The sequence below is a fragment of the Vombatus ursinus genome, unplaced genomic scaffold (genome assembly GCF_900497805.2).
Source record: "Vombatus ursinus unplaced genomic scaffold, bare-nosed wombat genome assembly UNPS02014812.1, whole genome shotgun sequence".
NCBI lineage: Eukaryota > Metazoa > Chordata > Mammalia > Diprotodontia > Vombatidae > Vombatus > Vombatus ursinus.
In genome coordinates, this window is record NW_020954590.1 from 97,145,100 (window position 1) to 97,164,496 (window position 19,397).

The 19,397-nt window shown below is 36.8% G+C and overlaps 1 pseudogene; it reads right to left on the reverse strand.

The window, feature by feature from the left end:
- Nucleotides 1-17,824: 17,824 nt before the first annotated feature.
- Nucleotides 17,825-18,190, reverse strand: LOC114053728 (annotated as a pseudogene).
- Nucleotides 18,191-19,397: the final 1,207 nt, after the last annotated feature.

The following is a 19,397-nucleotide window of genomic DNA, read 5'->3' on the forward strand; positions in this document are numbered from 1 at the left end:
TTAAGTATATTAGGAGGTAGGGAAGTAAGTAGAAGAGTGAGCAAGCATGAAGTATAATGGAGAGATAGAAGAATCTCTTCTTCTGAAGGGCTTACTGTTAGCATATTACCTTACAAAGGGCCATGTACTTCCCATCTTCTTTGTCCCTATCATCATGTTGCCAGTGAGATTGAGGTCCATTTCTCAAATTGGCCATCTACCTTTTTACAGAGAAACCCTTTGTCCCCTGGCCATAAATCATGTTTCTAACCCTATCTAACCCTTTCACAAAAAGCATGCCAGTTGTTACAAGGAAAATTGCTTGAGGTAGTATAGATGCTCTTTGCAAATCTATCACCACTATTGGGAAAAAATTCAAAATATATGAGAGTAAGGCCATTTCTAATTAAATGTTGAGTTCTTCAAGGCCCCATGTGTGAGATAATGATAACTAACTTTTACATAGCACTTTAAGGCTTGAAAAATGCTTTGCCTATAGTACATCATTTGGTCCTCAAAACAACCTTGTGAGATTGCTGCTATTGTTACCATCATTTTGCTCCTCTCCTGTCCTGTTTTCTCCTGTTCTCTTCTGTCCTCTCCCCTCCTATCCTCTCCTGTCCTGTCCTTTCCTCTCTTTTCCTCCTCTTCCTCTCTCTCCTATCACTATTCATAGTGAGCTGAGTGCAGTTCCAAATCTTTGCATCTATAGCATTCATCTGGAGGAGGCTTGTCAGGGGAAGGCACTATTTGCTACCACTTCCTCTTTCAAGGCATACTTTGAACTACTGTTATTCAGAACTGGATTAGCACTTCTGTGCTTTTCTGGTCCTCTACTCCCCCCTCCCTTGTCCCTCCAACACTCTCTTCCTCTCACAGTTTCTGATGTTGCTGGCAGGATCCTCAATTTCTGCAGCTTTCTTGGTCTTTAATTACCCAGTGAATATCCATCTATTGGTGTTTTAACTCATAGCTTGAAGACTGACAACAATAGATTGAGCACTGTGCAACCATCTGGGTTTTGCTTCATTCTCAAAGTTTGTGTGGATAAACTGCTTCTTACCTCTGTGAACCTCTAATGAGCTCGCAAACAATCACCAGAAGGCTATTCCTTCTGGGGGAGGATGTATCTACTCATCCAAGTTACTATTCATGTCTTTGTATGGACATAGGTAAAGAAGAGTGGGGAAAAGTCCCCATTGACAAGTCTTTACTTTGTACTAGGTCCAGGGAAAGGGATTTGATGAAGCCGCCCTAGGCCATGATTTTTATAAATAGCTTCTTTTTAAAAACCCAGATACAAAGAGTTACATGCAGAAAAATATCTGCTCTCAACCCTTTGCCCTCATGTTCAGACTTCTGCCAAAGTATTTGACAGAGCTTGCATCAACAAGAATAAACTGTGTGTGGAAACTCTGGAGTTCTCAGGCAATTGTGACTGCCTGACTTGGTTGTTTTAAGGTCATTAAAATCCTGTTCCTGGGACTTCAACCATCCTGTTATTGGAGTGAACTGTCAAATTTTGTTGTAGTTCACAGACATTCTTTGTTGAACAACACTGTGAAAATAAACCCATATCATGGATGGCAAGTCAAGAAAGAACTGGAAATGGCATATATACTAATTCCTTAATTGGTATAATCTATGGAGGTAGTAAGCATTGAATATTGCTAACACTTCCAGACTTAGAGATTATAGGAAATAAAATATGGCCATCTAGTTATCCTGTCAAATGGCACAATGAAAGTTGGCATTTATACAGCAAATGTCATTTCTTTTAATAATTTTTAAGCTCCCTCTCTTGGGTGACTGTTCTACTTTCCATCGGTAATGACAGGTAGGGATTCTATAAAAAGAATTCTAGAGGTGACCTTGCAGTTTTAGGGATAGTTTTCTAATATAGTTGCTTATATTAGAGTTATTAGTGTGCTCCCCTTTGACTATTTATTAGCCAGCCAATTAATTAGCTTTAAGAAATGTTTTTCACTAAGGTAGTATAGAAAGAACAGTGTGTGCAAAATATTACCTTCTAAAAGTTTGGGACACACTCTTCTCTCAAGCACATACAGAGTTCAGGGAAAAGTGGGCTCCATCATAGGGTGCAATGTGGCAAAAGGGTTAGATCCTACTTCAATGAAAGTCTTTTCCTTCTCTGTGGAATTCTTATGGAGTTACTCTTGGTGGATATAGCTTTCTGCTGATCCAAGAATAAGCAACCATATAATGATCTGAATCTGCTTTTTATCTGCCCAAATAGGTTATACTCCCTGAAGCTGCCTTTCTCTATATTTCCAGTTTGTCCTATCTCAGCTGTGTGATGGCTGGATTATTTGTTACTGGTCCAGGTTCTTAGATAAATATGGTTAATAGAGGATGGAGTGGGACACTCTCTCTGGGCTCACTACCTCCTTTTTCCCAACCCCTTGATTCCCTGTGGTTACAGGCACAAGTAATTTTGAAAAGTGGCCTCAGAGCTTAACTCTTAAAATAGTTGCTGGAATCTCCTCTGTTGTACTTGAGCTAGAAGTGTGTCTCATTCTTTCCATCCCTCCCAATGTGTTTTGTCATCTGATTTTATCCAATGACTCTTCAATCTCTCTCTGCTTGATTAACTAGGTTATTCAAACCTAATTGATCGATTCAATTAAGATATATCTAGCTCGTTTGCATCTAGTATACACATTTGATTATATAATTCAAAAAAGGGGCATTCTCACTTGATAAATGAGCAAGGGTATAGAATATCTTCTAAGTTACAATGTTGGGGTTTGGAGTGTGGAAAATCAATCTTAAAAATTTCTTTGTCAGGTCATCAGAAATAAAACAAAACAACAAAATACTTCTTCCTCTTTTTCCTGGGAACGTAGAGGATAAGATCCACTGACAAAAAAAAGGGATGTGTTGAGAAGTATCTGGTGAATTCAGGGCTGGAACAACCAAGGAAACATATAAAAAGACCTTTCCTTTATTTAAAAAAAAACTATGGATGTACCATTTTTATTTGTCCTTGCTTGTTGAAAGGAATCCTCTATGTTTCATATTGCCTTGACTCTTCTTTCTGTTAACTACTATTAACTACAGTGATAACAGCAATTTTTTTTTTATTTTCAGTTATTCTCTTTATTTTGACAAATTATCCAGAAAAAATAGGAAGGCCAAACTATAGCTCTCCTTTTATTCCAGTTTAGCACTTAACTTCAATACTAGAGGAAGCATTTCATAGCTTTGTTTTCTAAGCCAAAGGATAGCAAATGTCTTCCAAATGTTTCCTGAGTATCATTTACAAACACATTTTAACATATATCTTGAAAACTGGAAAAGAGTATGTATAATGTATAATGTATATGTATATATGCCTGCATATGTAAATACACATGTATATATAAACACATATCACTATACAAACGTTTACATGTATATATACAGACATATGTATGTGTATATAAAGTGTATTATTCAAGCAAACATGTTAAATACATTGTAAAACACTGTGCTAGGTAACATGAACAGATATTACATAGGGCCTGATTTCAGGGAACTTACAGGAGGAAAGGATAGTATATAAATCCTTTTACCCTGCTTTTCCTTATCATTCCTTATCCACTTATAATGAAATATCTTCCTCCATTAAATATATCTGTTATCCAACTGTGTTTAGGTAGAGATTGGGGTATATGGGGTGTTTAGGGAGCACCAGCACTTCTGGTGTGAGGGCTTGAGGAGCCCTTTTCAGGGCTGCTCATACACCTTTTGTGTCCACCAGTCACCTAATTCTCATCTGTGGCTCTAAGAAGCTGTAGCATGGGCAGTGACCACACCCTGGTGAAAAAAAAACACCTTGATAGATGGACTAAACCAAGTTGAGGGTAACCAACAGTCTCAAACATATTGGTAAGTTAGGGGGATGGCTACCCCAAGCATGTGAAGACTTCCCCTGGCAGAATGGGTAGATGTGAACAATTTATTTTTTTTTATTAATTTATTTTGATTTATCAATAATCACTTCCATATGCTTTTGAGTTTAAAATTTTTCTCCCCCTTCCTCCCCACCACCCTCCCCAAGATGGAACACAATGTGATATAGGCTATATATTTACATTCATATTAAACATATTTTCACATTAGTGATGTTGTAAGTAGAAATTAAAACCAATAGGAGGAACCATCAGAAAGAGGAAACAATACTCAACAGAAGAGAAAAAAAATAATAATTCAGCTTCAATAGTTCTTTCTTTGGGTGTGGATAGCATTTTCTATCACAAGGCCTCTGGAGATGTCTTAGATCTTCGTATTGCCAGGAAGGGTTAAGTTTATCAATATTAGTCATCACACAATGTTGCTGTAATTGTGTACAACATTCTCTTGGTTTTGCTCACTTCACTCAGCGTCAGACCATACAAGTCTTCCCAGGTTTTTCTGAAGTCAGCCTATTCATCATTTCTTATAGCACAATAGTATTCCATCACATTCATATACCACAACTTGCTCAGCCATTCCCCAATTGATGGGCATCCTCTCAATTTCCAATTCTTTGCCACCACAAAAAGAGCAGCTATGAATATTTTTGTACATGTAGGTCCTTTTCCCATTTGTGTGTTCTCTTTGGGATATTGCCCTAGAAGTGCTATTGCTGGGTCAAAGGGTATGCACATTTTTGTAGTCCTTTGGGCATAGTTCCAAATTGCACTCCAAAATGGTTGGATCATTTCACAACTCCACCAACAATGCATTAGTGTTCCAATTTTCCCACATCTTCTCCAACATTTATCATTTTCCTATTTTGTCATGTTGGCCATTCTGATAGGTGTGATGTGGTACCTTAGAGTTGTTTTGATTTGCATTTCTTTAATCAATAGTGATTTAGAGTATTTTTTCATATGACTATAGATACCTTTAATTTCTTAATCTGAGGGGAATGGCTTGTATTCTTATAAATATGACTTAATTCTCTATATATTTTAGAAATGAGGCCCTTATCAGAGAGACTGGTTGTAAAAATTCTTTCCCAATTTTCTACCTTTCTTATAATCTTAGTTGCATTGGCTTTGTTTATGCAAAAACTTTTCAATTTAATGTAATCAAAATTATCTATTTTGCTTTTCATAATGTTCTCTACCTCTTGTTTGGTCATGAATTCTTCTGTTCTCCATAGATCTGACAGGTAATCTATTCCTTGCTCTCTCAGTTTGCTTATAGTATCAGCCTTTATATCTAAATCATGTACCCATTTTGACTTTATTTTGGTATATGGTGTGAGATTTTGGTCTATGCCTAGTTTCTGCCATACTCTTTTCCAGTTTTACCAGCAGTTTTTTTCAAAGAGTGGGTTCTTATCCCAGAAGGTGGGGTCTTTGGGTTTATCAAATAATATATTACTATAGTCATTGACTACTGTGTCTTGCATACTTAACCTATTCCACTGATCCACCACTCTATTTCTTAGCCAGTACCAAGCAGTTTTGATGATTGCTGTTTTATAATACAATTTAAGATCTGGAATGGCTAGGCCACCTTCCCCTGAATTTCTTTTCATTAGTTCTCTTGATATTTTGGACCTTTTGTTCTTCCAAATGAATCTTGTTATTATTTTTTCTAACTCTATAAAATGTTTTTTTGGTAGTTTGATTGGTATGGCACTGAATAAGTAAATTAGCTTAGGTAGAATTGTCATTTTTATTGTGTTAGCTCAGCCTACCCATGAGCAACTGATGTTTTTTCTAATTATTTTGATCTGATTTTATTTGCATGAAAAGTGTTTTGTAATTGTGTTCATAGAGTTCCTGGGTTTGTTTCTGGAGGTAGACTCCTAAATATTTTATAATGTCTACTGTAAGTTTAAATGGAATTTCTCATTCTATCTCTTGCTGTTGGGCTTTGTTGGTAGTATATAGAAATGCCGGTGATTTATATGGGTTTATTTTATAGCCTGCAACTTTGCTAAAATTGTTATTTCAAGTAGTTTTTTACTTGATTTTCTAAGTATAACATCATGGCATCTGCAAAGAGTGATAGCTTTGTTTCTTCTTTGCCTATTCTAATGCCTTCAATGTCTTTTTCTTCTCTTATTGGGAAAGCTAATGTTTCCAGTACGATGTTCAATAACAGTGGCGATAATGGACATCCTTGTTTCACACCCGATCTTATTGGAAATGCTTCTAGCTTGTCCCCATTACATATTACGCTTGCTGAAGGTTTTAGATAGATGGTATTTATTATTTTAAGGAAGACTCCATTTATACCTATGCTCTCTAGTGTTTTTAATAGGAATGGGTGTTGTATTTTGTCAAAAGCTTTTTCTGCATCCATTGAGATGATCATGTGGTTTCTGTTAGTTCATCATATGATGATTATCATATGATATGATGAATTATGCTGATAGTTTTCCTTATATTGAACCAGCCCTGCATTCCTGGTATAAATCCTACCGCGTCATAGTGTATTATTCTTGTGATAAGTTGCTGTAATCTATTTGCTAATATTTTACCAAATAGTTTATATAGTATTGTAATTAATTGTTCTTTAAATGGCCCTGGAGATTTTTTCCTAGGGAGTTCATCAATGACTTGTTCAATTTCTTTTTCTGAGATGGGGTTATTTTAGTATTTTATTTCCTCTTCCATTAATCTGGGCAATTTATATTTTTGTAAATATATATCCATTTCACTAAGATTGTCAAATTTGTTGGCATATAGTTGGGCAAAATAATTCGTGATTGTTGTTTTAATTTCCTCTTCCTTGGTGGTAGTTTTACCCTTTTCATTCTTGATACTAGTAATTTGGATTGCTTCTTTCTTTTTTTTAAATTAGATTAACCAAAGGTTTATCTATTTTATTGTTTTTTTCATAAAAGCAGCTCTTAGTTTTATTTATTAGTTCAATAGTTTTCTTAATTTCAATTTTATTAATTTTTCCTTTGGTTTTCAATATTTCTAATTTGGTGTTTAATTGAGGATTTTTAATTTGTTCTTTTTCCAGTTTTTTTTAGTTGTATGCCCAATTCATTGATCTCCTCTTTTTCTATTTTATTTATGTAAGCATTTAGAGATATAAAACTTCCCCTAAGAACTGCTTTTGCTGCATCCCATAAGTTTTGTTATGTTGTCTCATTATTGTCATTCTCTTGAATGAAATTAGTGATTGTTTCTATGATTTGTTCTTTGACCCAATCATTTTTTAGGAATAGATTATTTAGTTTCCAATTGGTTTTTAGTCTATCTTTCCATGTCCCTTTATTACATATAATTTTTATTGCATCATGATCTGAAAAGGATGCATTTAATATTTCTGCCTTTCTGCATTGGATTATGAGGATTTTATGCCCTAGTACATGGTCAATTTTTGTGTATGTGTCATGTACTGCCGAGAAAAAAGTACATTCCTTTCCATCTCCATTAGTTTTCTCCACAGGTCCATCATACCTAACTTTTCTAATGTTCTATTCACCTCCTTAACTTCTTTCTTGTTTATTTTGTGGTTAGATTTATCTAGTTCAGAGAGGGGGAGGTTGAGGTCCCCCACTAGTATAGTTTTGCTGTCTATTATTTCCTGGAACTCCCTGAACTTTTCCTCTAAGAATTTGGATGCTAAACCTTTTGGTGCATATTTGTTTAGTAATGATATTACTTCATTATCTATGGTGCCTTTTAGCAGGATGTAGTTTTCCTTCCTTATCTCTTTCAATAAGATCTATTTTTGCTTTTGCTTTGTCTGAGATCAGGATTGCTACCTCTGCTTTTTTTACTTCAGCTGAAGGATAATATATTTTGCTTCAGCCTTTTACCTTTACCCTGTATGTGTCATTCTTTTTCAAATGTGTTTCCTGTAAACAACATATTGTAGGATAATGGTTTTTAATCCAATCTGCTATACACTTCTGTTTTATGGGAGAGTTCATCCCATTCACATTTACAGTTATGATTACTATCTGTGTCTTTTTCTCCATCCTTCTCCCCCCCCATTTATGCTTTTCTTTCTCCTTTCTCCTTTCCCCTCTTCATTAGTGTTTTGCTTTTGACCAGTGCCTCCTTCGGTCCCACCTCCCTTCTATTATCCCTTTCCCTTTTCTTCCCCTTTACCCTTATTGCTTCTTCCCTCCCTTCTATCCCGCCTCCCTTTTCTTTCCCCTTTCCCCTACTACCTATAGTGCAAGTTAGATTTCTATACCTTACTGATTATGTTATTCCCTTCTTGAGCCAAATCTGATGAGAGTAAGGTTCAAACAATGCTCATCCCCCTCCCTTCTTTACCTCTGCTCTAACAGGTTTTTGTGTCTTTTCCTGGTAATGAAATTTACCCTTTTCTGCCTCTTCCTTTCTCAGTACATTTTCTTAGCTCAGACTAATCCACTTACTTAGATCCATTTAACCCACTTGATTAAAATTTTTTTTTATCATTACATCAAAGTCAACTTATATCCACCCCCTTTATGTATACTCCTTTAACATGGTATAATAACAATACAGCTCTCAAGAGTTGCAAGTATCATCTTGCCTTGTAGGGCTGTAAACATTTTGCCATTATTAACAACATATTGTATCTTTCTGTCCCATTTACCTTTTTTCTGTCTCTCTTGAATCTTGTACTTGAAGATCAAATTTTTTGTTGAGCTCTGGTCTTTTTATCAGGAATGTTTGGAAGTCCCCTATTTTGTTGAATATCCATCTACTTCCCCTAAAAATCATGCTCATTTTTGCTGAGTAGTTAATCCTTGGATGCATTCCAAGTTCCTTTGCCTTATGGAATATCATGTTCCGTGCCCTATGGTCTTTTAATGCAGAGGCTGCAAGGTCCTGTGTAATCCTGACTGTGATTCCATGATATTTACATTGTTTCTTTCTGGCTGGTTGCAGTAATTTCTCTTCAATCTGGTAATTTTGGAATTTAGCTATTATATTCCTTGGCGTTTTCAATTTGGGAGCTTTTTCAGGTGGGGAGTGCTGGATTCTTTCTATAATTATTTTACCTTCAGGTTCTAGAACTTCAGGGCAGTTTTCCTTTATGATTTACTGAAGGATATTGCCAGGTTCTTTTTTTCATCATGACTTTCAGGAAGGCCTATAAATTTTAAATTGTCTCTCCTGGATCGATTTTCCAGGTCAGCTGTTTTACCCATGAGGTATTTTACATTTTTATCTATTTTTTCATTTTTTTGTTTCTGTTTGACTGATTCTTGCTCTCGCAGAGAGTCATTAGTTTCTATTTACTCAATTCTAATTTTTAACATATTGATTTCTTCTGTTAGATTTTGTACTTTCTTCTCCAATTGGTCAATTGTATTTTTAAGGGATTTATTTTCTTCAGTGTACTTTTTTTCCAATTGGCCAATTGTACTTTTAAAGGACTCCTCTACCTCCCTCATTTGACTTTTAAAATCCTTCTTGAGTTCTTCTAAGAAGGCTTTTTGGGCTTCAGACTAGTTCATATTCCCTTTTGGGGGAATATAAGCATGGGTCAAAATGAATGTTCTTTCCACTGGGGCCTCTGTATTTATTATGATTTGTATACCATTTTTCCTATGTTGGTAGAATTACAAGTTTTTACCCATTTCTATCACTGTAATCATACTAGCAGAATTTTCTATTGTTGTGCAGGTCTCTGAAATGAAATGAATTTATCATTTACCTTCCATAAAGCACTTTGCCATTTCCCATGATATGCCTTTGGTTGAAGAACAAAAGAATGTCTCAGAGCAGCTTTGTATTTTTGTAGAAAAATAGAGTAGCTCATGCTTTGGAATACCACTAGATGATAAGACAAAGATATTGCTTACAATAATAACAATCATAATAATTATAATATCATTTATATAGCGCTTTAAGGTTTGCAAAGTCCTTTACAAAGATCTCATTTTAATCTCACAACAACTTTGGGAGGTAGGCTCCATGATTATGCTAATTTTATAGATGAAAAAACCTAGGGAGACAGAGGTTAAGTAACTTGCCCAGGATTATACAGTTAGTGTCTGAGGCTGAATTTGAACTCAGGTTTTCCTGACTCCAGGTCTTTAACTCTATCCACTGAATTACACACATGCACATGCACATGCACACACACAGAATTATATTTAAAGATAATAAACTGAAACAGTGATCCCTTTGGTCTATAGATCTGTCAGTAGAATAAAATATAAGATGCCCTTGCCTATAATTCTTCAACCTTATTTGTTATTATTTAGTCCTTTTCAGTTGTGTCTGACTTTTTGTGATCCTTTTTGGGGTTTTCTTGGCAAAGATACTGGAGTATTTTGCCATTTAGTTCACCAGCTCATTCTACAGATGAGGAAACTGAGGCAAACAAGGTTGAGTGACTTGCCCAGGGTCACATAGCTAGTAAGCATATGAGATCAGGTTTGCACTCAGGTCTTCTTGACTCTATCCACTGCACCATCTAGCTGCCCTCAACTTTATTTGCCTAACTTTATATTCTAAGGGAGTGTGGAAGACTAGACTCATATCATAAACAGATAATAATAGTATTCACCTGGGATTTGCAATCTTGACTCTGCTACTTACCACTTGTGTAACTTTGGGCCCATTGCTTTTCCTTTCATTTTCCTTACCTGAAAAAAGAGAATGTTAGAAGAGATGATCTCTAAGGTCCTTCTAACAAACATTCACTATAGGGTCAGGGGTGAAGTCTGATGACAACTCATGGAACCATGTCAAGCTAAGATCCGTTCACAATATTTTCATGGACAACATAAACAAATGATCAGAGATCTGGGCTCAAAAGGACCTCAGACATCATCTAGTGCTGCTTCCTCATTTTCCAGACCAGGAACCTGAGGCCCAAAGATGCTAAACAACTTGCCCAAGGGCATGACATTGGTAATGTTGGAGACAAGATTTGATTCCAGATATTCTGACTTTGGAATGAATACTTTTTCCACTGTATCAAACAGCTTCCTTAGATGGGATAAGATTATTTATGGCAATAACTTGGAAGTGAGTAGTGTGTGAGAGATGGTCTTCTGGAAGTGGATGGCACATCAGGAAAACAGGGATGGACCTAAAAGCAAAGGATTTGGGCTATGATACAGGTTCTGTACTTTACTATGTGCATGACATTGGGCAAGTCATAGAGGGCCACAGATTTCATCTACAAAATTAAGGGATTAAGCTAAATCAGGGCTTCTTAATCTTTTTGTGGTATGCACTCCTTTGGCAGTATGATGAAGCCTATAGATCTCTTCTCAGGATAATGTTTTTAAAGACATCAAATAAAATAAAAAAGATTACAAAGGAAAGCAAAGTTTAGTGAAAATAAAGATATATTTTTTTTCCTTATCCAAGTTCTTAGACTGCCTTAATCATACCCTTGGACTCCAGTTTATTTACACTTAGACCAGATGATCTTTAAGACCTTTTTCAGTTTTAAACATGATGGTCCTATATATAAGTAATCCCTGATTGAGGACTCCATAAGAGCCTCACTCTGGGCTCACATGGGCTTAGTTTGTTCCTGAGAATTGACCCCATAAAGGATCCTCATCTCTCTTTGGTTCATTGTAATTACCTACAATTACTCTGGGAAAATCTCCTAAAATACTCATGGTATATCTCATGTTTTGGTCTTCCCACAGGTGGGCAACAAACTCAACAAACTCTTCAGCTCCCCCAAATGCTTGTGTTTGTGCATGTGTGTACGCATGTGTGTATACACACATATACATGTACATGAATACATATATGTTATTAAATAGCCTTTATCTAATCCAACAGAAAATGCATAAGATATAAAAGACCCAAAAAAGTGTTTAAAGATACATGAAACCTGTAACTGCATAAAACCCTTTGATAGCCCATTGGTTCCTCCTCTAAGGGAAAAGAACTTGACATTGCTATTGGTATAACAGTTTGCCATTCTGGTTAATCTTTATCCCCCACCCCAACTGCTTTCCCCACTCAAACTCACAGTACTTCAATCAGTCAGCCAATCATCTTGGAAGTGGTGCTAAGAGGTTGAAAACAATCAGGAATTGAAACCAATCAACAAAAACCAATGGTTATGTCTTCACTCTCAACTGAGTGAGTGCACACTTCAAAGAACATATTCTCATCATCAATTGGGCAACTCATCGAATCAGTTGGGGAATTCCTTGAATAGTCCTGTCCCCTTACATAGATATAATCAGATATGAATTAATTTAGTTCTTTTAAAAAATCATCTGTCAGTCATCTTTATCCTGCAATTCATTCCATATTTCTTTCCAAATATAACAAAGTGGTATTTGGTATCTATCTATCTATCTATCTATCTATCTATCTATCTATCTATCTATTATCTATCTATTTAGAATAACAATATTTTTCTGTCTTTTAGAAAACATTGTGCTCTGTATTTTAGCCCTGTTATTAAAACCCCATTCCCCCACATTAATAGATATATAAATAAAAACAAAGATAAAAACAATGTACACGCATTAAGAATGAACCTGAGTTTATATCTCTGCTGTTTGTGTCAGTCAAATATCTTATAACAATACAGTCCAGTTCAGTTCAATTCCACAAACATTTATGACCACTGTGTGCTAACTATTGGGAGAGATAAAAGTTTAGGTATGTAATTGGGATAATTGATGCCCTCATCCAAAACAAAACAAAAAGTATCTACGGGAAACTCGGTTACTTTCACTGGGTCATGCATGACATTTAACACTTAAAGACTTGATTTTATAGGATGACATAATAGTCCTTTGGTTCTATTATTCTTGTCATGGCTGCTAATGTCAAAGAGGATTATCCACTGAGCCATGAAAAGCCACCTGCCAAGTAGACTTTAAAAAGAAAAGACAATTTCTGTCTTTGCCCATTCCTTCCTCTCTTTAGAACATGTAGTATGGAACTCGTTCTCTCTTGGACTTTCCATTTTAGGGGGAAAGGGGTCCTTCTGCCCCTCTGACACTTGTAGCAGCTAATCCTCTATGGTAGCACATACACTTATTGCCTAAGTAAGCCTTAACTTGGGCATCAAGCCCCTGGTTGCCTCTTCTGTTTCTGTGTCTTCCTCTGAGCATAGGGGATTTTATAGTTAATGGACTGAAGAGGGTTAGAGAAATTGGAAACCCCTATGTCTCTCAATCAGGACTGTTTGGTAGAAGGAAGTTTTTGCAACTGCATTCTCTTTGAAGAATATGATCATAAAGGGATGATGAGCCCAAGCCCTTGTCTGGCTGGTCAGAAGACATGAGCTTTGATGAAGTTGTTTGAACAGCACAAAGCTGAGGTGAAGGTGAAATGTCTATTCAACAGTTCTATTAGGTGCTCTGTGTTTTAATGTCATAAATATCAGCTTCCAAGTAAAGTATAACAGGATTTATGGGCTAATGTATCATATTTTAAGTCTTTGTCAATGCAAACTTGCACGCCTTTTGTATTTTAAGCATTTCTTTTTAGTGAAGGAAATAAATAGCTGTCCTGTCTTTGACCTATCTTATACATTGACCACCTTTCTACTTCCCTTTGGGGGGATCCTGTACATGAGCTAAACCTAAGATTAAGTGATTTTTCTCCTTGGGTCCAGAAAAAAAGTCTGATCCTTTTCTTTAGAGAAATTGCACCCCTAGGACTGAATTTAGTCCATACATATGATCCCAGAGCTAGGGGCCCCTTTAGTCAGAGAAGGAAAAATCCCTAGATCCTCTTGTACCCAGACACAGTTCCTGTACCCTTGGAGCTTACTCTGTAATAGGAGCATAGGACATATATAGAAACACATTTATACATGATATATGTATCACAGAGGCATGAAACAAAATATTTTACACAATCTGAGGGAGAAACTTGTTCTTGTTCTTGGGGATAATGTATTTACATACACATCTATAGATGTGTATTTAGATATAGATATACATGTGTATGCATTATATAATGTATGTGTGTGTATGTGTACACAAAATATGTCAAAACACTGTTAGCTAGTATTCACTGCAAAATAAAAAAAAAGTTTTTAAGCAAAGTCTCCTGAATCTGGAAAATATCTTTCTGTCATGAGTTTTTCATTCACATCTGATGACAAACTGGATCAAACATTTTCCTCAAAGAACATGTTGTTTAGAACTGGAAAACTAGAGCTGGCAATGATCTCGATACACTAGTGAATTTGGGAGTATGTGAAATTTGGATTGCATTTTTTCCTTATTATTTTGTCATGTTTCATCAAGCCTTTGGACTAAAGAAAGCAGGGAATGATGCAAAGGAGACCTTAATTATTTTTGGATCCTCTCTTTTCACCTGGTAGAATATATCACACTGTTCAATAACAATGATATAAATAGATGGCCTGATACTGAGGGTTTAAAAAAATGGGCTGCCTTCACTTGGCCTGGAGGACAGGGTGCAGATTCAAATGTCAACAATGTCAGTGTCAGCATTGGTGCACATGAGGAGGAGCCCGGAAATCATTGCTATTGTCTTGGCACTGAGAGGCTGATCAGTGCCCATCAGAGTAGGAATCTGAAGTGGGGTCAATGCAGAGACTAATAGAAAGCAGAAAGGGAGTCATCCTAGATTGTCATCGGAAATCAAACTCTGTGGTCTGGCTTGCTTTCTGGAATTTTAAGAGAAATTATTTCGAACTCACAGTATTCTTAATAGATAATATCATTAATGTGGGTTTTTAAGAGAACCACTTTGCATGGGATTTTTTTTAAGTAAAAGAGATTTCAGCTATTATGTGTGGTTTTCCAAGGATCTGATGCAGATCTGGTGAAGCATTTTATAGCTCTGAGAATGTAGCACGGACTATTTTTATGAGGATGCCATAGGACAGCTCCAGTAACTTTTTAAAAATTTGTTTGTCATTTGCTTTGGTGTACAGTTGTAATTTTATTGCTATTTAAGGGAAATTTAAGTCCTGTTCAGAAAAACATCTAGGAGTTTTGAGGTTTTGGTGATGGTCTTTAGGAAGTGGATAAAGAAAACAAGGATAGGATAGAAAAGAATTAGACAAGAAAGTCCTAGGGCTATAAATATGTAGGGGGGAAAGTGTTGACAACAACAGGAGTGAGTATCCGATCACTCTATCACTTCTGTATAGATTTAAACATCTCTGACAGCTCCAATTGACTCTGGCAGAAAGACTTGGATTTTATGTTTTCTGTTTTTCCACTTGTTTTCTCTTTTCAGTTATTGTCTACATATGACTGCATCTGCATAGTCCAGATGTGCCATTAGGATTCATAAGGACCTCATCAGTGCAGTGCTACACTAATCAATACCTTAGAGAATTTATCAGTGGGCAGATTTTGGGTGGTTGCATAGAGTATGGTCAAAAACATTTCTAGAACTGAAGTAAAGATGACACTTAGCATGTCCTCAGAAAATATATAATAAAAAGCAACACGGCCTAGTGGAGAGATAACTGAACTTGGAGTCAAGACAACAGGAATTCTGATCCTGCCTCTGACACTTAGTAGATATGGGATCCTAGGCACTTAACTGGGGATGTGATGGTAAAGGATTAGCAACCGGCTCTCCAAAAAATGTACATGACAAACTTTGAAGTTTAATCTGAATTATTAACCTTTTCTCTATCCCTTTCTTCAATCTATGGGGTGTTCAGGAGGACTAGAACCTCTGGTGTAAGGGCTTGCAGAGTCCTTTTTAGGGCTGCTCATCCATCTTTGGTGTCCAACTGGTTCACTCAACTCTCACCTGTGGCTCCCAGAAGCTGTAGCATGGAAAGCAGCCATACCTCAGTAAAACCATCTTGGCATATTGGTTAAAGCAAGTTGAGGGTGACCAACAGACCTCAAACCCATCAGGATGTCTCCCCCAAGCACATGAAGATTTTCAATGAAAGAATGGGTGGATAAGAACAATTGGTTCCCATGGCCATGAAGGAGGCCAAAGTAGGTGCTGTGGAGCTCTTAGAGCTTGGTCAGACATCAAAGGTGCCAAGGTCATCCACTGCATCCTTGGCCATTCCTGTCATCTTGACTTTTGTCCTGCCGCTGGACTTTGATGACTCAGGAGGAGAGAGTGAGACTGATTACTTTGTACAACATTGCCTCACCTGAAAGTCAAGACTACTCCATGATGCCATTGGTCCCCTTCAAAAATGAAGGGCAAACAGCAACAAAAACAACTACCACAACAACAAACTAAATAATAAATCAAGCCATGATGTAGTGTTTGCAAATTTTGGAGGCATAAGTGCTCACACTGTTAATAATCTGCTTTTGTAAGCTGATATGAATTCCAGCACACTCCAGTACTTAACCTTTCTCAGATGAGTTTCCTCATCTGTAAAGTAAAGGGGTTAGACTGACTTCTAAATCTATGATCCTATGGTGCTTAGAAATCTGGTATGGAGAATGATTCACATCTACCCAAAATTCCCAAAGGATTGTCAATAATTGGATCTAGTTCATATTCTTTCTACTTTTGTCTTCTGTAACCTAAAATTTGGGTTGTGGAATATTGCAAGGTTTCATAATAGGCTATGTAGATATGACCTCTATATTTTATATCATTGAAGTTATCCACTCTGAGAAGCTGGCATGCCATTTCAGGATTTTAAAATATTTGTTTTATCTTGCATTGTGTCATGCCTGGATTTAATTTGCAAATTTTAGCTCATGGATTGATATCGCACAGAAATGTGTCCTACGCTAAAAGTTGCAAATGATGGCTCATTTCATTAGAGTCTCCAAGCTGGAGTTTCTGGGTCAGCCACCTGGAGAGAGCTAACATATATAAATCCCAGGTTTATTATCCAGAAATATTTTCCTTTTCTTTGAGTCAAACATTGAGCTAGCTGGTCTCAGCCTGACAACTTGAAGGCTGCTATTTTAATGTGCCTCAGTGAATAAATCAATTTTATTGCATTGCGTGTCATCCTTCCTATCTTGGACGAAGACACTTTTGTTTCCTCTCTGCTTAATATGCTTGGAAATACTCAAGGTTTTCATTATTATTATTACAGATTGGAATGGCTGGTAATAAATTCTTTTTAGTTTTGTTCCATTTTTTTATATAGTTTCTATTCCATATTATGTTTGGCACTCATAGCCATTTGGGCACTGATTGTCTTTACTGATCAACAACACCAGCAGCAAAGAATTCAGTCCTCTTAGAGAAATTTTCCCTTTGAAAGGACAGTGTTTCCCTGGAATTCAGCCTGAACCTAGTCATGGATGTTGTGGTCTAGGGAGGCTGAGGAACTGCTTCATCGCCATCATGAGTTTCAGATAGTGTGACATATAGGGCCTCATTTTAATGCAAGTCATAATGATGAGATCAGTCTGGGTGAAATCAACAAAGTCAGATGTAGGCTTTCAATGAAGGAGATCTAGCAAGCATTATCAGATAACTGGAGCTAATGGTTAGGCATGGGAAAACCAAGCCACAAGAAAACAAGTTGTGAAGCTGTCATAGTCTACTGACCAAATTTCTGTACTCGGGGAACATTTGAACATCCATAGGCTATTTTTATGCACAAGCCTTGATCACACAAGTTCCCATCTCTCTTACATTCACTGCAGCTGTGCACATTCTGAATGATTGATGGAGACATATTTGTAAAAAAAAAACATAAAAAGTTCTTTTTTTTTTTTTTTCTAACAAGAAGCACTTTATTTGGAAGGCAAACAGGTTATTACAGTGAGGGGATGGCAGGAGTCATGGTGTTCAATGCTCATTACAAAGTACTTCAGAGGAAGAACGTCATAGAATCTTCCCTGTATTTCCCACCTAGAACTTCAAAATAAAATGATATCTGCAGTAAGTTTTAAGTCTGAAGTATGGAAATCTGCTTGTCCTCAAGTGATGTCATTTCTATCTGAGAAACCGTGAAGTGAAAACATTGTTCTTTATTTCTCCTTGTTTCAGTGACTGGGAAGGAGTCAACCAACAAAGTTCATGACGACAAGGTATAGGATGGTGCTAGCAAAGAGGAAGTCAGCAAAAGCTCGTTCTGGAGAGATGCCCTGGAGATCTCCCTGTATCCTCAGACAGACCCCCAGGATGAAACTTCCCACACAGGAGATGAAGCCTGAAAGGAAGGAGTTGAAAGGGAAGGTCCCCACGAGGAGACCGTAACCGAACTGCAGCGCTCCGGTCAGCAGGATGTAGAGCTGGTAGGCGTCCAGGAGCTTCAGGCTATGCGGCGTCGTGCTCATGTCCTCCTCCAGTAAGCGCGAGATCACCGACGCCACCCAGGCTGACATGGCACCGCCGAACTGCCCGCGGCCCGCACCGCCAGCTCCGCGCCCGGACTCCACCCAAGAATTCTTTTGTGGTTATTTGCATATACAGTATTTTTTCCTGTTATACAACGGGTTGTACTCAATATTTTGATCCATACTTTCATTAGTATGTACATACCTTATCCAAATGAAGATAGCTACCCCATGCATTCTTATCCTATACAACTGCTATTTATGCATTTCTATCAATCTTTGCAAAGAATCTGCTCAACATGCTGAGGAGGCCTTTCTCTTGTTCTCCTAATATGTTAGGGATATCATTGTGGAGATAGTGTGGCAGAGTGATTTTTGCTTCTAACACATTTACTGGCGGTATTGACTTTGGGCAAGTCATCTAATCTCTTTAAGTCTCATTTTCCTCATCTGTAACAGCACCTCCCTCATTGTTGTTCAGTCATGTCTGACTCTTTGTGATCCCATTTGGGGTTTTCTTGGCAAAGATACTGAAGTGGTTTACCATTTCCTTCTCCAGCTCATTTTATAGATGAGGAAACTGAGGCAACAGGGTTTAGTGACTTGCCCAGGGTCACATAGCTAGTAAATGTCTGAGGCCAGATTTGAACTCTGAAAGATGAGTCTTCCTGGATTCAAATCCAGTGCTCTATCTACTCTACCACCTAGCTGCCCCAATCTTCTGCATATGTTTGTTGTAAAGTTCAAATGTATTACAAGATGCTTGAAAACCTTAAACTGACATACACACCTATATACATATATAAATATGTATATATGTATGAAGTTTATGCTTTTGGACAATGTACATTTTATATATTTTGTTTTTCTACTATAGGTAGATTCCTCTCTTTGGCGTTGCTATTTTCTAAGAAGGCCTCTTCACCCCGATTAGCACAATGTCATCTATGGTTAAGAACGTTTGGAGAATTTAATCATTTCTATGGAATGCTTCTTTTGTTTAGAATCTGTATAGGATGCCTACTATGACATTTTTGAGTACCTTAGGCAAACATGTTTCCTAGATTCATTCCTTTTAAAAGAATATTAATACATACTATAAACAGAGAAGAAAGTTATTTCAGTAGCTACACTTGTCATGCATTATATTTTACAAATTTTTATGCGCATATTGCTTAAGGAAAAACTTTCAGGCTACATTTTGTTCTCTTAAGTCAAATACTTAAAAAATCGTCATACAATCAATATAGCTGTGTTTTGTGTTCTGTACATATCATTTTTGTCAATATGAATTGTT